The sequence below is a fragment of the Bos taurus genome, chromosome 10 (genome assembly GCF_002263795.3).
Source record: "Bos taurus isolate L1 Dominette 01449 registration number 42190680 breed Hereford chromosome 10, ARS-UCD2.0, whole genome shotgun sequence".
Taxonomy (NCBI): Eukaryota; Metazoa; Chordata; class Mammalia; order Artiodactyla; family Bovidae; genus Bos; species Bos taurus.
Window position 1 is genome coordinate 31,117,567 of NC_037337.1, and position 23,917 is coordinate 31,141,483.

Genomic DNA, 23,917 nt, shown 5'->3' on the forward strand with positions numbered 1-23,917 from the left:
AATGTTGTGATTTCTTCTGTGACCTAGGATTTACTTAGTTATGTGTCATTTAACTTAAAATATTTTAGCAATGTCCAAGATATTTTTTTGGGGGGGGCAATAAAAGATAGTATTTATTTGTAAATGATTAACATCCTTAGTCATAAAACAGTTGTTAGAACTAGTTACAAAGATATTGATATTCCAAGGGAAATGAAAAAAAAAAAAAAAAGGCAAAGAAGTTAACAGTATAGAGAGGACATTCTTTTTTTTTAATTTTATTTTATTTTTAAACTTTATAATATTGTATTAGTTTTGCCAAATATCGAAATGAATCTGCCACAGGTATACATGTGTTCCCCATCCTGAACCCTCCTCCCTTCTCCCTCCCCATACCATCCCTCTGGGTCGTCCCAGTGCACAAGCCCCAAGCATCCAGTATCGTGCATCGAATCTGGACTGGCGACTCATTTCATACATAATATTATACATGTTTCAATGTCATTCTCCCAGATCTTCCCACCCTCTCCCTCTCCCACAGAGTCCGTAAGACTGTTCTATACATCAGTGTCTCTTTTGCTGTCTTACACAGGGTTATTGTTATCATCTTTCTAAATTCCATATATATGCATTAGTATATTGTATTGGTGTTTTTCTTTCTGGCTTACTTCACTTTGTATAATAGGCTCCAGTTTCATCCACCTCATTAGAACTGATTCAAATGGATTCTTTTCAATGGCTGAGTAATACTCCATTGTGTATATGTACCACAGCTTTCTTATCCATTCATTTGCTGATGGACATCTAGGTTGCTTCCATGTCCTGGCTATTATAAACAGTGCTGCGATGAACATTGGGGTACATGTGTCTCTTTCAATTCTGGTTTCCTCAGTGTGTATGCCCAGCAGTGGGATTGCTGGATCATAAGGCAGTTCTATTTCCAGTTTTTTAAGGAATCTCCACACTGTTCTCCATAGTGGCTGTACTAGTTTGCATTCCCACCAACAGTGTAAGAGGGTTCCCTTTTCTTCACACCCTCTCCAGCATTTATTGCTTGTAGACTTTTGGATCGCAGCCCTTCTGACATTATTTTAAAATTTTGATTTTTAACTTAAATCAGTGTGATCAGAGAATGCATTGTGGTTTTTCAATTGCTTTAGTTTATTGAGTCTTGTTTGAAGACACAAAATGGTCTATCTTCCTGAAAGAAAAAATATGCATTTTAATATTGCTTTGAGTATTCCATAAACATATACTTGGTTAAGTTGGTTGATAGTGTTATTCAAGTCTTATCTAGCCACACTGGTATTTTCTCTTGTTTATCAATTATTGAGAGTATTAAAATCTCTAACTAAAATTATGGATTTGTCTAATTCTGCATTTAGTTTGATCAGATTTTGCTTCACGACTTTGAATCTCTGATATTAAGTGCAAAAACAGAATAATTAAGGCCTCTTGAAAAATTGATTCCATCAGCATCATGAATTTCCCCCTCTATCCCTGGTAATATTCATTGTTCTGAAGTCCACTCTGTCTAATATTAATATAGTCACTTCTTTTTTCTTAGACTGATGTTTTCATGTATATATTTTTTGCTATCCTTTTACTTTTACATATTATAACTTTATCAAGTAAACTTTCTTAATACAGTATAAAATTGGTACTGTTTATTTTTCATGTAATTTAACAGTGTATGGCTTTTACTTGGAATATTTAGAAATTTATTTCTAAGTATTTTATATTTTTGAGACTATTTTAAACTGCATTATTTTCTTTCTTTTTCTATCTTCTTTTGTTACCTATTTTACAAATTTATTGAAGTATAATTCACACTGAACTGAACTGAACTTAAACCATACATATTTAAATATATAATTAGATAATTTTTACACTTAATATATGTACCCATGAAACCATCACCATAGTCAAATAATGAATTTTTATATCACTGAGCTATTGTATTATATAGTATATATCTGAGTATTGGTATGGTCATGTATAAATCTGCCAACTTGCTATTTAGGCTTTATTTGTCCATTCTGTTCTTTGTTCCTTTTCCTCTCTGTTACTTTTTCTAGTCAGATTAGTTTTTTAAAATAATTCTAGTTTATTCCATTATTAGCATGTTAGCTATACATCTTTATTTCATTTGCTATATGGTCAGTGTAGAGTTTACATTATATACTTTAAATTTATCACTATCTATTTTCAAATAATGTTATATCACTTGGCATATGATGTAAGAAACTTGTAACCATGTGTTTTCATTTTGTCCCTCCCAGCCTTTGTGCCATATTTGTAACAAGTTGTTCTTCCAAATCTACAAGCCCCATAATATGTGGTTATTACTTTTGCTTTAAGGAGAGAAAAAAAAATCTTTTCTATTTTGTCACCTTTCCTGTGAACTTCATTTTTCTTTGAATAGATCCACATTTCCATCTAGGTTTATTTTCCTTCTGCCTGAAGAACTTCATTTAGTATTTTCTGTAGTTTAGTCTGCTGGAGCTAATCCTTTCAGCTTTGGTAAGCCTGAATAAGTATTTGTTTTTAAAATATATTTGTCTGGTTATAGAATTCTAGGTTGGCAGTTCTTTTTTTTTCTTTCCTTTTGTTTGTTTGTAGTTTAAAGATATTTTATTATCTTCTGTTTTGCCTTGCATATTTTCTTATGAGAAGTCTACTGCATTCTTTTCCCTTTTGTACACAATGTGCCTTTTTCCCCATCTGGGTACTTTTATGACTGTTCCCCTCAACCCTCCCATGCCTGATTTACATAAATTTTATTTTGATATGTTTTGTGCAGTTTTCTTTTTTTCTTCTGCTTGACTTTTGGTGAGCTTGTTGGATTTGTGGATTTATGATTTTTGTCAAATTTAGATTTTTTTCAGCCATTATTACTTCAAATATTTTTTCTGCCTCCCCACCTCCAGTTTGGGATGTCAGTTACCCTTATGTTAGGTTTCTTGTTATTGTCCCACAATCCACTGGTATTCTATTTTAATTTTACTTTTTTTCTCTATATTTTTCATTTTGTATAATTTACATTGCTATGTTTGTAAGTTCACTGACTGCTGTGAAGCTTATTCTATTCTTAATCTCATTTAGTGCAATTTGTATTTCATATATTTTATTTCTTATCCATAGAAATTTATTTTTTCTTTTTGATTTTTCTATTTCTCTCTCCAAAACATTCATGCTTTCCTATATTTCTTTAACAAATGGAGTATATATATACTACCTTTTTAAACATTCTAATTTTTAAATTTATTCCATTCTCTCTGTGATTCTTTACATGTTTCTAATAATTTTCTCTTGGTTTTAAGTCTATTTTCTGGCTTCTTTGCATATTTGATAAATTTTTATTGGATGCTAGCAAGGATTTTAGGTGGTTGTTTTGTGCATTTTTTTGTGAGGGGCTAATACTTTGAATATTTGGAAGCTTGGCTCTGGGATAAAGTTAAGTTACTTAAATCAGTTTTATCCTTTGGGGTTTCTTTCAAGGTTTGTTAGCATAGATCCAGACATTCTTTCAGTTCAGTTCAGTCACTCAGTCGTGTTCGACTCTTTGCGACCCCATGAATTGCAGCACACCAGGCCTCCCTGTCCATCACCAACTCCCAGAGTTCACCCAAACTCACATCCATCAGTCGGTGATGCCATCCAGCCATCTCATCCTCTGTCGTCCCCTTCTCCTCCTTCCCCCAATCCCTCCCAGCATCAGAGTCTTTTCCAATGAGTCAGCTCTTCGCATGAGGTGGCCAAAGTACTAGAGTTTCAGCTTTAGCATCAGTCCTTCCAGTGAACACCTAGGACTTATCTCCTTTAGAATGGACTGGTTGGATCTCCTTACAGTCCAAGGGACTCTCAAGAGTCTTCTCCAACACCACAGTTGAAAAGCATCAATTCTTCGGCGCTCAGCTTTCTTCACAGTCCAACACTCACATCCATACATGACCACAGGAAAAACTATAGCCTTGACTAGACGGACCTTTGTTGGCAAAGTAATGTCTCTGCTTTTCAATATGCTGTCTAGGTTGGTCATAACTTTCCTTCCAAGGAGTAAGCATCTTTTAATTTCATGGCTGCAATCACCATCTGCAGTGATTTTGAAGCCAAAAAAGTTAAGTCAGCCACTGTTTCCACAGTTTCCCCATCTATTTCCCATGAGGTGACGGGACCAGATGCCATGATCTTAGTTTTCTCAATGTTGAGCTTTAAGCCGACTTTTTCACTCTCCTCTTTCACTTTCATGAAGAGGCTCTTTAGCTTCTCTTCATTTTCTGCCATAAGGGTGGTGTCATCTGCATATCTGAGGTTACTGATATTTCTCCCAGCAATCTTGATTCCAGCTTGTGCTTCCTCCAGCCCAGCATTTCTCATGATGTACTCTGCATATAAGTTAAATAAGCAAGGTGACAATATACAGCCTTGACATACTCCTTTTCCTATTTGGAACCAGTCTGTTGTTCCATGTCCAGTTCTAACTGTTGGTTCCTGACCTGCAGATAGGTTTCTCAAGACATTCTTTAGTCTAGGTAAATTTACTACCATTATTCAAGTAGTATACTTCTGAAGATTCTACCCCATGCTTCATTTATTAGAAAGCATTTTTTTTTTTTTTTTACTATGTAGAACCTATTTCTGGGCCAATTTAGCCCTTCAAGGATTTATTTGCCTTTTCTTTTCTGGTGATTCCTTTCCTGGCCTCACACCCATTTGGCAATCAGTACCCAGCCAGTTACTCAAGAGAAATTTTTCTGGAGCTCTCCTTCTCTTAATGGCAACCTTTCTTCCTCTTAGTGGCAGCCTTCTTCTTCTTTGATTCTTTTCTTTTAAAATTATTCCAACTTTTGGTGTCTTCCAACTCTGAATTATTTGTCTGAAACTCAGCAGTCTGAGCAGACTCCTCTGACTGAAATCTCTTTTTTGTGTCCCTTCCTTGTCCTTTGACCTGGAAAATCTCTTCAAGTAGTGAGGTAAGGCATTTGTTGGGTTCAAATATTTGTTTCTACTTTCTCAGGGATCACTGTTTAGTGTTTCCTGTTGTGCATTGGTTTTTTGTTGTTGTTGCTGTTATTTTATCTCTTTTGTCTATTTTTTTTTTGTTGTTGTTGTTCTTTTTAGGTGCTTACTGGTATAGGGTAAATCAAGTATCTAATACTTTATCATGGCTAGGCATAATATGTTTTAAATGCAAAAAACATGGGATTCATTGTATAAGTATTAGTTTCTCAGTCATGTCTAACTTTTTGTGACCCCATGGATTGTAGCCCACCAGGCTCCTCAGTCCATGGAATTCTACAGGCAATATTGGGGTGGGTTGCCATTCCCTTCTCCAGGGGATTTTTCCCAACCCATGGATCAAACTTGGGTTTCCTGCATTGCAGGCAGATTCTTTGCCATCTGAGCCACCAGGGAAGCCATGTCTCTTATTTATTGTATAGAAGGGCATATAAAAAACTCAAGAAAAAGAATACAACCAAGATGTAGGAATAAGGAATTTATAGCTTTCAGCATCCCAGGCAATACTTTCTTTCCCTATCTCTTATCTCTACATCTTTCTGTCAGTCTCTGTGTATAGGCTTTCTCTGTTTCTCTGCTCTTTACAGCTAAATGTGTCCATTTCACAGTTGCCAGATTTACCTATTATTGTTCTATTCACTTGTAGAAACGTTTTTTGGGGGTATTTTTCTTTACCAAATGTATTTATTTGCAAAACACTGAGCTTATTATAATATATATTTTATTAAATATTATTTAATCAATATTATTTTACCTATTTTAAGTAGTATGCTTAATGCTATTAAATCTTGATGAACTTAGAGAGTGCTTGGTTGTTTGTTGATCCACTATAATGATGTCTATTTGCTCTTCAATGTACACAGTTGATTGAGAACCCATATGTGGGTTTTAAATAATTAAGTATTTCCTGCCATTGTGTATAACTTTATGTTCATCTGTTCTCAATTTTGTTTCATTCCATTGTCTGCTTGACATTATTAAAGCTTTTCTGAAAGCCATCTTATCTTCTCAACTTTGTCTCAACTAAATTGCTTGGTGCTGCCAATAATTTTTACATTTGAACAGTTTATTAAATACATAGCATATCAATTCTCCTTGTAGTAAATTATGCCATCATTTGATACCTACTACTGACCGTTTCCATCACAAAACAGATGCTGCTCCTTTATCTTTAACAAATTAAGAATTGCTTTGGAATAAAACTGAGAGTTTTTAACTTTACATCTTCTGTGGACTTAATGCAATGTAAAAGAATGCTGTTAGTTTAAGATCAGTGTAAAACTGCATCATTAAGAATTTTGAATGAAAGTTAGACAGGTTATGCCCAGCATGTAGTAGCTGTTCAAAATATTGGTTAAATGAATAAATATTGAATGCAATGTGAGCTCTGCTCATTCATAGGCTAAACATGAATCTCAATGAGTTAGAAAGAAATAGATATCTGCAAATATTCTGTAATAAAATATGTGATTATATTCACTATTATACAAAAACACATGCATTGTTGATTTTATACCTTTCTGGATGGTTTGAATTTTGTTTTTACTTTGTATGTATATATATGTGTGTATATATATATACAAAAGCACAATCCATAAGAAGAGAAATTGATAAATTGGACCTTATCAAGATTTAAAACTTTTGCTCTGTTAAAAGAATGAAAAGACCAGCTTCAGACTAGGAGAAAATTGCTGCAAACCACATATATGACGAAGAACTTGTATCTAGACTCTATAAAGAGCTATCAAAACTCAACTGTAATAATGCACATAATCCCATTAGAAAATGGGCAAAATACATAAGCAGACATTTCACTGAGGAGGATAACCAAATGGACAAATAAGCACATGAAAAGATGTTCACCATTATTAGCTATTAGGGAAGGGCAAATTAAAACCACAGTGAGATATCATGCACCCCTTTCAGAATGGCTATAATAAAAAATAACACCAAATCTTGGCAATGATGTAGAGAAACTGGTTCACTCATACATTCCTGCAAATTTAGATTGACAGAGCCACTCTAGTAAAGAGTATGGAAATTTCTTACAAAGTTAACCATGTGCTTACCATATGACCAAGTGAATGCACTCTTGTGCATTTATCCAAGATATGTGAAAATCTACGTTCACACAAAAACCTGTACATTAATTCTCAAAGTAGATTTATCTTCATAATGAAAAATAGAAATAACCCAAATGCCCTTCAGTGGATCAGTGTTTAAACAAATTGTAGTACTTGCTTCCTGTGGAACGGTACTCAGCCATCAAAAGAGGAGCTATTAAAAAAAAAAAAAAAAGAGGAGCTATTGCTACATCCTTTGGATGGATTTCAAGGAAATTGTACTGAGTGAAAAAGTCACTCTCAAAAGGTTATATACTGGATGACTTCATTTATATAACAGTCTTGAAATGATAAAATTATAGAGATGGAGAACAGATAAGGGGTTTCTAGGAGTCATGAAGGAGAATTGGAAAAAACACTGCTGTGGTTAAAAAGCGTCTTCACTGTTGGGGTGGTTCCATCACTCTCTATATGTGATAAAATTGTATAGAAATACATATAGACACAGACATAAATGTGTGCATATAAAACTGGTGAAGTATGAATAGAGTCAGTGGTTTTTCTCTATCTTAATTTAGTGGTTATAATATTGTACTCTAGTTATGCAAGATGTTACTATTAAGAGAAACTGGCTAAAGGGTATTGGGACCTCTCTGCATTATTTCTTAGAAGTGCATGTGACTCTATAATTACCTCAAAGTAAAAACAGAAAATTATTACTATCATTATGAGTCCACTACTAGAGTCTGTATTACTATTTCTGCAGACATTAGGCAGAATTATATCAAGTGACTGACTGGATCACATCAGAAAGTGTTGGGAACTTGACTGAAATTAATGATTTATTGTGAATCCTGAAGGTGATGCCAAGATTAGAAGCTTGAGTAACCAGTTCAGTTGGAGGACACGATCAAGAGGTAGCATTCATGTCATAGGTCCAGGTTGAGCAGAAGGGCACTGGCTTGAGCTTGACTGTAGGCTAGGCTTTCTGGAAGCAGATGATGAGATGGAATTTAGGGTGTTTATTGAGGAGTGACAAATATGAAAGCAAGGTGAAGGACTGAATAGACTTGAACTCTGGAGGGAGTATTTCTTTTCAGAGTCATCCTGAGTTGTACCCTATGGCTTTACTCAGTCATCAAATATAGACAACCCTCAGTGGGCATGACCTCAGGTGAACTTGCTCTCTGTAACTGAGGCAGATCCTCAAAAAAACCTGGCAGCTTCAGGGTCTCTGCTAACTGCATTCCCCACAGCTGGGCAAGTTAATCCTGCCTGGAAGGAGGTTCAGGCAGTATATCTCTGTGTTGACACAGTTGGCATACATAGACATACATAGTCAGTGACTGAGCTAATATTGAATTCAAGTAAATAGTCAAAAAAATGGAATTTGGAGAGTGAGACTGGGAACACACATGCAGTTCTTCTTAACAACACGATTGGATGTAACAGGATGGATGCGGGAAGGCACTGGCTTCTCCCTTCAATTTGAAAAAAAAAAATGCAGGGAATGTGGCATAGACTTTGGTCTTTTAAGTCTTGCCTTTTAAAAAAATATCCCATTCTAGATAGGGTTTGCTGTTGCTGGATTACTAAGCAATACAGTTGAAGTGATGCAAGGGCTTTTATTATTAGACTGTATCTTTAGGCTTTTCAGAAAAAAGTTTTAACCCAACCACTTCTTAACTTAAGGAGTGACTTGCTACCTATTCGTTAGTTGCATAAAATATTGCCAGAGTTTTACTCACTGAACTTATTTCATCCTCCATTTTAGCAATGTGATATTTTACAAATATGAGAAGCTGCTATTTATCATCCACTTAGAACTCTTACAGTGCATTCATAAGAAGATGGTTAGAATTGGCATGTAACACAGGAAAACTCTTCAAAGGAGACTCTTAACATTTCCTTATACCCGCTGAATGAAACCTGGAAAAAAAGCTATTGTTACATTTCTTATGGAGTTTCCCAACGCCTCTTATGAATGAGCCATATTTAGTTTTAAACAAATTTCCTGAAGTAAACAGTATATTTCCCTGATTTTCATCTTTCTTGGTGAACTTCCAAAAAACTTGGAAGTGAATTAGTGTGCAATTTGCATCCAAATCTTAGCCAAGGGGATGTGGTTTATTATAATACATGGTCCTCCTAATTATTGAACAGCTCAAGAAAACTCGGCCCAGTATGCATCTGTTCTTGCTTGACCACACTGCCAAACATAATTTGGCAAGCACAGATATGTACATTGAGCAGACCTACAGTCTAATTTGCATTAGAGTTTGTGGTAATTATATGAAAGCTGTAACTGAATGAACTTGTCCTCTCTTTTTAGATCACTTCATTTCTGAAAAATAAACAATAAGCAAACCCCCAAAGACTTTTCCTTTTTATGTGTCTTTGAGCTTTCTCAACGTGATCTAATCATTGCCCAAGTGTTAGTTCTACTTATATGTTAAGAGAAAACCTCTTTCCCACATATTTCACACAGACTTTCTTCTATTATCCTTGATTTCTCTGGGTTGACTTTGCATGTTTCAATATATATTTGATATCATTCGTTGCTTAAGAGAGAGAATTTGGCTACTGCTGACCATTTGGGAATTTGCATCCAAGAATCAGTAAATAGATTCATTCTCTAATTGTTTTAAGAAGTAATGGGAATTATGCAAACAGCTATAAACTAGAAATCACAAAGTTTCCCTTGAATTGTTATCTTTGTTAGGCAACCTTAAATAAATCTCTAAGTTTCTCCAAGTCTCAGTTTCCTTATCTATCAAATGGGGATATTGGTGCCTGCTTTATCAACTGTTTACATAGCTGATATGAATGCCAACTGGAAGGAAAAAAGGATTTAGAAGTATTTTAGTATGAAACTTACAAAAGGCAAGATTGTTTAAAATATTATTATTATTAAGTACCTACCAATGCATACAAAGAAACCTCTAGCCAATAATGTGGCATACAATAGGATCTGCCCTCAGAGACCATTAGGGAATCTGAAACTCCAGCCAAGGGCAGGGTTCTGGGAATTGAGAGTGATTTTGACCTATGTGCTGTATAGCAGTATGGTTCAATATGGTAGACAGTAGTCACATGTAGCCACTGAACTTGGAATGAGATATAAGTGTAAAGTACACACAATATTTCCAACTGAGTATTGAAAAAAATGTAAAAAAACCCAACATTTTAATGACAATTGTCTTCAATATATTGGGCTAAGTACAATGTATTTCAAAGTAAATTGTCTCTATTTCATTTTACTCTTTAAATGTAGTTACTGGAAATTGGGAATTTCATTTGTACTTCACATTGTATTTCTCTTAGTGCTTCTCTGGGGTATGGAGCTATGGGAGATCTGAATTATATCCCAAGCTAAAGCCAGACTTGGGAACAAATTAAGCAATTGATTCACAAAGCAGGAACAAAGCAACAGGGTAGTGACTAGGGACACCAAGCCAGAGCTAGTGGATTTGGAAGGGTGGTAGGAAATGGGGCTCAGAAACATTTTTTTGGAACTTGTATTGGAATTGTGGTTCTAGAAAGCCCTTGGCCTTTTTTGTGGGTGGAGAGGGAGCTGTTCAGGGCACCAACTAGTTCAGACATACCAGTATTATTCTTCAAAAACAATTATACTTAATAGTACCACAACAGTGTACAGCCTTCAGGGAATGCATGCATGAATTTTTACAAATGAGTATTCTGGTTATGTTAATGTTGGTCCTTTAAATATTAAAGCTAAGCAAAACTATGAAGCATTTTGTATGGAAATATTTCTTTAAATATATTAGAAATTTTTGCCTTCTATTAAAGAATATACTGAACATAATTTTTGTGACATCCTATCCTGTTTATACAAGGTAATCATTATGGATCTAATTATAGTTTTCTATAATATATTAATGATCCACATAGTACTGTGGGGTTTGAATTTCAAGTAGCTGCTTGCTCCAGTATTAAATGGCCCCAGGTGGGAATATGTTCCAAGTTGTCTTTTCTTATATTTCTTTACATTCTGTCTTGTTATCAGACCACTAACACACACATTGATGCTTTTGAACTGTAGTGTTGGAGAAGACTCTTGAGAGTCCCTTGGACTGCAAGGAGATCCAACCAGTCCATCCTAAAGGTGACCAGTCCTGGGTGTTCATTGGAAGGACTGATGTTGAAGCTGAAACTCCAATATTTTGGCCACCTGATGCGAAGAGTTGACTCATTGGAAAAGACCCTGATGCTGGGAAAAATTGAGGAGAGGAGGAGAAGGGGATGACAGAGGATTAGATGGTTGTATGGCATCACCGACTCAATGCACATGGGTTTGGGTGGACTCCGGGAGTTGGTGATGGACAGGGAGTGCTGCGGTTCATGGGGTCGCAAAGAGTCGGACGTGACTGAACGACTGAACTGAACTGAACGCACACATTCTTGTACTGTCAATGTGTCTGCAAATAGCAATCTTCACCCATTAATTTATTATTTTCAATTGGCTGTGGGACTGGAAATGGCAGAAAGGGGCTCTTCTGAACTGTAGAAAAAGCAAGTGTAAATATGTTCTAAGGGTTCTCATCTATGTGTAAGTTACGATGAATTTTGTGACAATTTCCTTAATCACAGTTGTTTTTTTGTTTGTTTGTTTTAATGTTGTAAGCTGTGATCTAAGATATTTGCCTGACAACTCAATTTTCAAATATCTGAGATCCAAATATGATAAATTTCACTGTGATACAGACAGAAATAATGAACCTGTTTTGGCCTGCCAAAAAGGAATGCATCCCTTTGTATTGGGGAGAGAAAATGCCTTCAGCTAGTTGAGATCCAACACTAAACTCTCTCTTCCAGAGCATCAAGCTCATGGATCAATTTAGAACTCAGGTGTCTTCTATTATTTGACACGCTATTTCTTAACATGGCAGTCTGTGCAAAGTAAGGAGACAGGAGTAGAAATAATGGCAAAATATTTAACTTTGCCAAATGCTTAGTAATGTTACTTACAAACTTATTTAGACGATAGTGCTTTGTTAAGCATAATCATGTAGAATACAAAAAATATCCATGTAAGAAATGAATTAATATGTTTAAAAGTAGAAAGTCAGATTTCAGATAGGCCACTGGTCTTGAGTGGATATTTTTATCTATTTTACTGTTAGTTGTATGTTTACTGAGGCATCTCATCTAAGCTTTATAGCCAAAAATGTAAGTTCAGCTACTGAAGGTTAACTCGAAACATATACAAAAAATGTTCCAATATCCTGTTTTATCTCTTTCTATAAAACTTGCATTTTTTGGAGCTGGACATGCTACAAATTACAATCACTAATTGTGGAATCTGAAATGGCAATTTTTTTATCTCTAGGAGATGCCCATTTATTGTTTAGCCACTGACGGCTCTGATTCCTGTCAAGTGACAGTGTAGTCACCCGGGAGGCTGTGCAACTGGGCTAAGGGCAGGAGACATTGGGGCTAACCTCAGTTTGGCAGTGTAACAGCTATCTGATGCATCCTTTCTGTTCTACACTACTCCCTTTCATCCGTGACATAGAGATGGTAATAATACCCACTCCTTGGCACCAAGTCAGTGTCAGTCAGTTCAGTCAGTTCAGTGGCTCAGTCGTGTCTGACTCTTTGCGACCCCATGAATTGCAGCACGCCAGGCCTCCCTGTCCATCACCAACTCCCAGAGTTCACTCAGACTCATGTCCATCGAGTCAGTGATGCCATACCACCATTTCATCCTTTGTCATCCCCTTCTCCTCCTGCCCCCAATCCCTCCCAGCATGAGAGTCTTTTCCAATAAGTCAACTCTTCGCATGAGGTGGCTAAAGTACTGGAGTTTCAGCTTTAGCATCATTCCTTCCAAAGAAATCCCAGGGCTGATCTCCTTCAGAATGGACTGGTTGGATCTCCTTGCAGTCCAAGGGACTCTCAAGAGTCTTCTCCAGTGTAGCTACTCTTAATGTTGTATTTTGAACTAGTAACAGTTTTTAAACAAAACTGAGAAAAGAAACATGACTTTTTATGTATAGTTTTCATTTCTGAAACAGAACAATATATACGTTTGTTTGATATTGGGTTTTAAAGTAATTCAACCAAGGATAAGGTGGCCAACTTCACAGAAAAACATCTATGGCCTGTGAGGAGAAGCAGTGACAGCATGCATAGTGGGAAATCCTGCAAAGAGCTGATAAAATTTCAGACCAGAAAGGACTATTAATTTGTCCAATATGCTGCTGCTAAGTCACTTCAGTCATGTCCAACTCTGTGTGACCCCATAGATGGCAGCCCACCAGGCTCTCCTGTCCCTGGGATTCTCCAGGCAAGAACACTGGAGTGGGTTGCCATTTCCTTCTCCAATGCATGAAAGTGAAAAGTGAAAGTGAAGTCGCTCAGTCATGTCTGACTCTTAGCAACCCCATGGACTGCAGCCTACCAGGCTACTCTGTCCATGGGATTTTCCAGGGAAGAGTACTGTCCAATATGGAGAGCTAAATATTTGTGTACCATAAAGATACATGAAAGAGGACAAATATGATATAAGTATCAATACAAGGAGTCTAGCACTTTTAAAAATAAATATTATTGGATTAGTAGAACTGATCAGTAAACTTTCTACCATCATTCTTGATTTTCCCCTAACATTGCCATCTAGATTAAAGAAATAGAGGCTCAAAAACTGAAGAAGAAACAATTCGCTACAAATCTAGTGAAATAATTATTAAATTGCTTTAGATATGCTGTTGGAATATTCCTTAAATTAAAACTTGTTATCATTGTTAGTTTAATATATGTCCAATGCCTTCTACAAATGTTTTTTTCTTGTTTAATCTTTACCTCCTTTTGTAAAGATAAAGGTAAAGATTGTTTAATCTTTACCTCCTTTGCTGCTGCTGCTGCTGCTGCTAAGTTGCTTCAGTCATGTCCGACTCTGTGCGACCTCATAGATGGCAGCCAACCAGGCTCCCCCGTCCCTGGAATTCTCCAGGCAAGAACGCTGGAGTGGGCTGCCATTCCCTTCTCCATTAGTATCCCCATTTTATAGAAGAAGATATTGAGGTATGAAAGGGCTTATAAATTCTGTTAGTGTACCTAGCTAATAAGAGGCAAAGGTGATATTTGAACAGAGGCAGGTTGCCCTTTGTGTGTGCGTGTGTGTGTGTTTTATTGATATGCATTCTATTTTCAATGTTTCAGGTGTACGACAGTGATTCAGTTATTTATATGTATGTATACATATATATGTATATTCTTTTTCCAATTCTTTTCCATTATAGGTTATGATAAGATCATGAATATAGTTCCCTGTACTCTACAGTAGGTCCTTGTTGTTGATCTATTTTATGTATTGTAGTGTGTATCTGTTAATCCCAAATTATCAATTTATCCTCCTCGTTTTCCCCTTTGGTAACCATAAATTTGTTTGCTATGTATGTGAGTCTGTTTTGGTTTTGTAACTAATTTCATTTGTACCATTTTTTTTAAGATTACACACAAAAAGGATATCATGTGGTATTTGTCTTTTTTTCACTTGCCTCACTTTGTATGATAATCTCTAGGTCCACCATGTTGCTGCAAATGGCATCATTTCATTCTTTTGTACGGCTGAGTAATATTCCAGTGTGTATATATACATCATATCTTCTTCCATTCATCTGTTGATGGATATTTAGATTGCTTCTATGTCTTGGTTATTGAAATAGTGCTGCTATAAATATTGGCATGTATGTGTCTTTTCAAATTAGAATTTTTGTCTTTTATGTATATATGCCCAGTAGTGGAATTGCCGGATCATATGGTAACACTCTTTTTAGTTTTCTGAGGAAACTATACTGTTTACCATATTTGTAAATTGACTACATGCACCAATTTACATTTCCACCAACAGTGTAGGAGGGAGCACAGGTAGGTTGTCCTTAATTTTCAAATGAGCACATAATGATTTTTACAGCTGTTTTAGCTTAAACAATCAGCAGGGATCAGTTTTTATGATGACTCAGAAGTATCATTGGATTAATTGTTCTTCTTTATGGAACACATAGACTGATCGGCTTTACCCAAATTATCTTTAAAATGTTTCATAAAGTCATCTAATACCTATGCACAGAAGATTTTAATTCATTTTTTGTTAATAATATTCATACAGAGTATAACCCCAGATCTAAATAAGAACAAATCCTGTCTAGAGCTAGAGAAATTCCTGAAGATATTAATCTTTGTAATGAGAAATCTGTGGGGTCTACCCCAGATATTTCTTTTAGTTTGATGTCTTAGTCTATTCAGGCTGTTTTATAATAAACTACCGTAGACTCAGTATTTATTTTTTGCATTTGAAAAACATGATAAAGAATCTGCCTGCAATGCAGAAGACCTGGGTTCAGAAAGATTCACTGAAGAAGGGAATGTCAACCCACTCTAGTATTCTTGCCTAGAGAATTCCACGGACAGGGGAGCCTGGTGGGCTATAGTCCACGGGCTTGCAAAAGAGTTGGACATGACTGAGCAACTAACACCTTTCCCTTTCATAGTTGCTTTATATGTATGTTAGTTTCAGGTGTACAGAAAGGTGAATCAGTTTATATATACATATATCCACTCTTTTTTAAGATTCTTTTCCATACAGGTCATTACAGTGTATTAAGTAGAGTTCCATGTGTTATCCAGTAAGTCCTTATTAGTTAACCATTTTATATATAGTAGTGTGTATTCGTCAACCCCAATCTCCAAGTTTATCCCTCCCCTGCTCTTTTTTTTAAAACTTATTTTTAATTGGAAGATAATTGTTTTGATTGTTGTATTTGTTTCTGCCATAAAACATGAATCAGCTAAAAGTATACATATATCCCCTCCTTCTTGAATTTCCCTCCCACACATTCCCATCCCACCCCTCTAGGTCGTCACAGAGCACCAAGGTGAGCTCCCTATTATACAGCAGCTTTCCACTATTTTACACATAGTGTACATGTACATCTGTGTTCATTGCAGCACTATTGACAATAGCCAGGACAAGGAAGCAACCTAGATGACTGAATGTCTTATAAACAACAGAAATTCATTTCTCACAGTTTGGGAGGCTGGAAGTCTGAGAGCAGAATGCCAGCATGGTTGTGTTCTGGTGAGGACCCTCTTGCAGTCTGCAGACTGCTGACTTCTCCTTGTATCCTCTCATAGCAGAGAACAGAGATGGGGAAGCAAACTCTTTGGTGACTCCTATAAGGGCACTAATCTCATTTATGAAGGTTCCACCTTCATGACTTCATCTAATCCTAATTACCTTCCAGAGGCACCACATTATAATACCATCAAAGGGTGGCAGGGGAGGATAGGGTTTCAACATGTGATTTTTGGGGAGGTACAAAAACATTCAGTCTGTGACAGTTGAGTATAACTATAATTCATCTGTTTGTGTGTTAGTTGTTCATTCGTGTCTGACTCTTTGCAACCCCATGGACTGTAGCTTGCCTGCTTCCTCTGTCCATGGAATTTTCCAGGCAAGAATACTGGATTGGGTAGCCCATTCCCTTCTCCAGGGGATCTTCCCCACTCAGGGATTAAACCTTGGTCTCCTGCATCGCAGGCAGATTGTTTACTATCTGAGCCACCAGAGAATCCAAATCTTAATTCTAATTGTCCCATCAAATGACCAGATTCTCTGACATTATTACAGTAAATCACCTATGTGAAAGCATTTTGAAACACCCACTATACAATTAGTTATAATTTTACTTTGAACCACTATTTTCCTTTCCTTTTCATAGGTAAAGTTTGCTGTTTTAATTTAAGGCTTCCATGTCTGTCCACTTAGACTCTCTGAGACTCTAGATCCATCAGATCTGTATTAGGAAATGCTTATCCTTCTGTTCAGGGAGGTGTACAGTATGCCACCAGATAGCATAAGCTCTGATGGTAATGTGAGGGCCTGAGATTTGAAGAAAGTAAGAGATGTCCTTGCCCGGAATCCTCTAAATTATGGTAAAATTCATGAGAGTAAAGATATGATCTTACTTGCCTATGTATTCCCAGCATAAATGTTTATAGAATGAATTCATTATGGTGACCTCACAGGCATAGCAGTGACAGGGAGGAAGAGAAGCTGTGTGTTAAACATGGTTTTCCAGTCTGGCCACTGCCTGAACTTTCATTCTTGTATCCTGCAAAGAGTACAGGTTAAGGGATTCTGTTTTGCTTCAGAGTGAGGTGTTTATGATCCATAAGGGTTCTATGAAAAGCCTATAACCCACTATCTGAATTCAGGTAACTAGGGGGAGGAGGGCATGGTAAACAGTTCCAGTATTTCTTTACACATTATTCCTTAGATGCTCCCCACACCCCTGACCTTCAGCAATATGGGGCAAAGAAGCATCAAGGCCTATCAAGTCCCAAGGAATATCAAGGGAGGAACTCATAGCCATATGAGATAAATGTGAATAACAATATTCTAATCTGTACTATTATTTCTATCAATAATAATACTTTTCATTTCTCTTTTTGAATTTGTATTAAAGACATATATGCTTAAATTAATAGGAGCTCTGAATTTATTCATGGTGTATATTTAATATTCTCCCTCTGACACCATTTTGATATTTAGTCTTTGCCACATATACACAGTATTTTATGGTGCCATAAAATCTATATCAGAGAAACATGATGAAGTCTAGATTACTTAAGGTCAAATTCTGTTTTTGACCTCAGAAGTGTTTAGAAAATTGAGATGAAAGAGGCTGAAATTTTAGATTTGATATCACTCAGCAATAAAATAAACTTTCCTTTGTGAAGTCTATAAGTAAACAGTAACATCCAAATCTTCTACTGAATCTAATATCAAAGTAATACTTAAGCTAGGCTTGAGGCTGGAGGGGAGGGAGAAAGAGGAGCTCTTCTTTGTACACAGACTGCAGCACTCTAGTGTTTCTCACATTTCTGGAAAGACTTATTTAATCCACCTTGTCATGTGCTGACATTTAATAAACACCTCATTCCTCTCTAGGTATTCTTAAGAGTGAGCTGCAGAATAGTAAATCCCTTGCCAGTTAACATTATTGAAATGGCCCAACAGCTTTTCTCTTGAAAAATAAAGTTAATGGAAAAATTTTCTATTTTAGTGTGATTTTTTAATTCTATCAACTGTTTACATGTGCATATCTGCAATGTACATTGCTTGCTATGAGTGAAACATACTTTTTTATGATGATAATGATACTCCTATAATATTATACCTGTGGTTCCATTTAAATGACATATAATTCGTTACTCTCCTTCACTGGTTAATATTTTTATGAGAATTTTTCTCCCTAGATTAATGTAAAATGTGCCTCCCTGAGCATTGTACACATCTTCAAAGAAGGCTAATACTTTACAAATTTGCTGGCTAATGTGTAATCTGCAGCAAATATCCACCTCATCTGACAAACATCATCTCAGCTCAGGAAGCCACGTTGAATCAGTCTATCAGATCTGACATTGGTGGTATCCACGCAGCCCTTCCCAGCACACACCCTGCCTTTAAAGGCCTTCCCATTCCCTGTTATTGGTCTCACAGATGATAGAGTATGACACTCCATAAACAATGAGCTAGGCCTTTTGTAGGCTGCTTTGCTTTTCTTGGCTTCAAACTGCCACTGAATGTCAAATCAATTTGGCTCTCATTAGAACAGCTTTATATGTGCAAATGTATTTGGGTCTGGTTGCCACTTTTTTTTCCCCTATTTTTTTCCCTCCTTTCCATTTCTCCTCTTCTCTTCAAGATGATGTAATTCTTTTCTAATCCATGCCAACACCTGTTTCTCTCAAAGAGAAAGGAGAGGGAAAAAAGGGAGAAGAGAAAGAAGAGCGAGAGAAAAAGCTGTGTGCTGCTCTTTATCACAATTAGCATGAACACCAGGCTGGCACATTATGGCTCAAGTTTCCCCAGAACAAAGAAAAAAGGCCTTGTTGCCACGATATTGTACATCACAGGGCCCAGATAAAGTGCGGAGTCTACGTAAACCTTGGATCCTGATGTCTGGAGAGACGGCTGTCGAGATAGAGCAAGGTGTGTAAGCCGGTTTTATTGATAAGTGATGAAGCCAGCAATAAATCTGATGCAGTGCTTAAGGAAGTCTGAGCCTGAGCACCATGTTTGATGGAAGACTGTTTTCCTCTTGAGCTGGGAGAAATAGAGGGCTACACCTTAGAAAAGAGCACAGACTTAAAGAGGCAGCAGGAAGGTAAACAATGAACAGAGAGCCAGGGAGAGAGAGAGAAAACACAAACTAGAGTCTGACCAGTCTTCATACATTTGATCTGCATGTATTTTTAGGTTAACATGAGAGCATTTCCCTCCCCATACGTGGACTTCAAGGTCTCCAATTCAGCTAAGTCATTTTACTGCTAAAAAGAAAATGTTCAATGTACATGAATGCCTTTTAAAGGAATGTGTGCAGCTGGATCTATGATTTCACTGCTACACACTCTTGTTGAATTTACTGATGTAAAAGAACTATAACATAGGGTAGGTTGAATCTAAATTCATAAATTAGGTAATTCTTAATATTGTGTGACACCCCTGAGGGATTCAGGTGTTTGAGAGTTCACCAATGTGTGTGTTTACATGCCTACTTATTCATTTATTGAGCACCTGTTATACACACTATTTCTAGGTGCTTGGGGTACATCCATGCACAAAGCAATCCCTGTCCTTGTGTAGCTTATATTCTAGTGGAGGGATACAGATAATAAATAATGAGCCTAAGAAACAGTTGAAATATAGTTTGTTAGAAAGTGATAAGTGTTACCCCCACATGCTGAGTAGAGTAAAGAAGATTAAGAACTCTTCACTATTTGGTTATAATTTTTAATAGAGGGGGTTAGGTAGAAATCATTGATAGGGTGACTTTTGAACAAAATCATGATGAATGTAAGGGAGTGAAATGTCTACAAATCTGGGGGAGAAGGCACCAGGCAGAGGGAACAACCAGTGCAAAAGCTCTGATGTGAGCATAAGACTGGAAGGCATGAAATGAAGTGCAGTGTGGCCAGAGAACATGAACTGGGGGGAAAAGGGAGGTAATGGAGGTGACTCAGGTAATGTAATGCCTGCCAGGCCACTGGAAAGCCAAAAACTTTGTGCAAGATGGGGATTTATTAGAGTTTTGAGCACAAGAATTATATGATTGTGTATGCCGTATATTTGTTTCTATAAAAAAACATGTTTGCTCAGACTGTGGTCATTTTGGAGTTTGTATAATTTCTCATGAAGGCTGACAGATGAAGGAGAGTAAGATCAGCATGATTTAGACATTTTGTGGATTTCTAAGAAGGACTGTTAATAAGGATGAAAACCAAACCCCTATCAGAACTCTATTAGGATGTCAGAGCTGAAATCTTGCTGAGTAAGTTATGGAAGAATTAACTGAGAAATTAAAAGTGACCTATTTATATTACTATGAGTACAGAATTTACGTTGATTAAAGGAAATTAAGGTAAAATTAATATTCATTCCTGTGTAACAGATATTGCAACTACACAAACATTATTCTACCCCAGCTGTGTTGTGATCTATATGATGTTAGGCTACTTAATGAATATCTTTTAATGTGTGTCTCCTTGTCGTAAAATAGGAATAACAATAATAGCTCCCTTGCCCAGTTGTTTTGAGGATTAAATTATATATCCTATGTGTGGCTGACCTAAAGCGCATGTTCAACAAACTGTAGTTTTCTTCCTCTGTATCCTCCATGGAATCCATATTGAACAAATATTTTCAAATTATTGTAGAGATGTTAGTGGCCATTTTAAGCAGTGGGGAGAAAAGCATAATGAAATAGAACACATCTGATTAAATCAGTCTCCCACAGTTTCCTAGGTAGGTGATGCATAAACATGCACTTACCTACATATTTCTTAGACATCCCAACCCCTAAAAGCCCCAGTGCAAATCAAGTACATTAGAGATATGTCAACAAAGGGTGCTTCTTTTGGTGGACCTCTGTCTGGCCCGTTTATGGACTGCTGTAGATTCAGCTCAGCAAGTAATTGTTAAATATGGCTATGCGGGCTCTGAGGTAGAATAAAACATTGCCCTTCAGAGGCTGCTGGTCTGGGGGAAAAGTTCCTAGTTGGTGGTAATTACCTAACTCTTTATGCTCCAACAGAGTTTTAGCTGATTAATTTTTTGTATTCTGCATCATAATGTTATCATTTACTCCTTCCAGAAACATTCCTTGTATTTTCTTGTTTGGCAAGCAGTCACTATTAAGTCAATGAGCAGGTATAACGGGATAGGGATAAACATTTCTATTGTTATGTCAGTGTACAATTACAGAACTCATCCTTCTCCAGAAGATTAATTTTTCAAGGTTAGTGTAGATGTCCTCAAGGATGATAGGGGCAAGAGTTAAGATACTATTCGATCATTGATAGTAAAGAGGAAAATACTTTAATTCACTATTTTCTGGTAGCTACAAGCCAAAATGCTTGAATTGATTTAATAAAACTGAAGAGAAAAAATGAAGTAAAACTTTTAAGCCCTGAAGATTCTTAAAAATAGTTTCTAAAAGGAAGAAGAAAAAAAAAAAAAAAAAGCCAGAAGAATTCCTTTAAATTCCTGGGTCCCTCAAATGAGATTTTAGTAGTGGCAAGTAAAACATATTGATTGGCACCAAAGTATAAGATCTTTGTCACCATCTGTTTCCTGATTGTGTCAGCAAGTATTTTTTCCCCATGAGAGTGTGAGAATACACCATAGCCTAAAAGTATCAAAGTGTCAATTATGCACCACATTTAAAAGTTGGAAGCCCAGTTCATGAAAGTCGGTGACAAAAGTCCTGATTCTCTTTTCTTCCTAAACTGAAATCTTTCATTATTTTGTGACCTACAACAAGACCAATGGCTTCATGGCTCACTGGGGAAGGAAGCTATAATAAAAAAGGTTTGGAAAAAAATCATCTCAAATGAATATTTATTGAAAACCTCCCCCATGCAAGTCACTTTGCTATAATATGATATGAAGTTATTATGAATGCTATATGCAAATAATTTTTAACAAGTATGGGTGACAGGGAGGAATAAAGAATTGAAAGGAAAGAGGATCTGGAAAGTGAGAAGGATGGGTAAACAGGCAAGCATTTGGGAGTTTGGGCTAGAAATTGAAAATAAAATGCACTGATAGAAATAGTTGAAAAATTAGGCCACAGACGATGAACGTTGGAAAGGATAGGATCTTCCAGAAAGATTCAAAATCCAAGTTTGCAGGCTGAAAATGAAAGTGAAAGTGTTAGTCACTCAGTCATGTCCGACTCTTTGCAACCTCATGGACTGTAGCCTGCCAGGCTCCTCTGACCACGGAATTCTCCAGGCAAGAATACTGGAGTGAGTTGCCATTCCAGGGATCAAACCTGGGTCTCTTGCATTGCGGGTGGATTCTTTACCATCTGAGCCACCAGGGAAGCCCCTTTTCAGGCTGAAATTAAGATGATTTCCACTTTTTTTCTCTTTTATCTAGTAATTTTCCTGTTGTTATTTAAATTTGACATGTGGTATCCTTTTTTCCCTCCTATTACGGTCACTGCTATTACTGATCACAGCTAGTAGTTAACTATGCTGATTTTTTAAGTTTTGAGTTCCTTCACATATCTCTCTCTGTTTGGGGTAGGGAGAAGAACTGTCTTCCTTTACCTGCTCTGATTATTTTTTGATGTGTCTACAGCCAATTGTCAGCAGTGCTATCAGCTTCGACTCATTCTGTTACCCAAGAGTGTTGCAATAAAGTGCTGAAGCCATTCCTGCAGCACTAGAGGAATGGCCTATGCTCTGATCAGGTGGTCACAGATACCATCTGTCTGCCCAAGAGTTTTTCCTTTCATGATAAATCCTGGGGAGTTGTTTCTCTCAGTTGGATACAACCATTCTTTAATTTAGAGATGGGAGACTTGGGTTCTTGTAACACATTCACTCATGTTAAAGGATAAAGTGAGGAATATAAAATTTTTTTTTAAACTTAAGCAAAAATTCGGAGAAGGCAATGGCACCCCACTCCAGTTCTCTTGCCTGGAAAATCCCATGGGTGGAGGAGCCTGGTAGGCTGCAGTCCATGGGGTCGCTAAGAGTCAGACATGACTGAGTGACTTCACTTTCACTTTTCACTTTCATGCACTGGAGAAGGAAATGGCAACCCACTCCAGTATTCTTGCCTGGAGAACCCCAGGGACGGGGGAGCCTGGTGGGCTGCTGTCTATGGAGTCGCACAGAGTTGGACACGACTGAAGCGACTTAGCAGTAGCAGCAGCAAGCAAAAATTGATCTAAATCAGGCAGTGACAGAGCGTAATTGATTAAGACACTTCATTGACAGGAGCTGGGGCTTTATAGAAGCAAAGGGAGGAAACTATTTGATTGATTATAGTTGGTTGTTTATGATTGGTTATCCTTGGGTTTTGCTTTCATAACCTTGAGACATTTATAGGCTCAGATTTTGGTTTGCTTAAGCAGGCCACCAAGACATTATAGCCAGCCCAGTCTAATGGCTTTCTCATTGATGCCTAACATCAAAATGCAACATCATCAAAAAAATCTACAAACAATAAATGCTGGAGAGGGTGTGGAGAAAAGTGAACCCTCTTGCACTGTCAGTGGGAATGCAAATTAATACAGCTACTATAGAGAACCTATGAAGATTCCTTTAAAAACTAGAGATAAAACTAAGTGCTGTGCTGTGCTTAGTCACTCAGCGGTGTCTGATTCTTTGCAACCTCATGGACTGTAGTCTCTCAGGCTCCTCTGCCATGGGGATTCTCCAGGCAAGAATACTCAAGTGGGTTGCCATGCTTCCTCCAGGGGATCTTCCCAATCCAGGGATTGAACCCAGTCTCCTGCATTGGAGGCAGA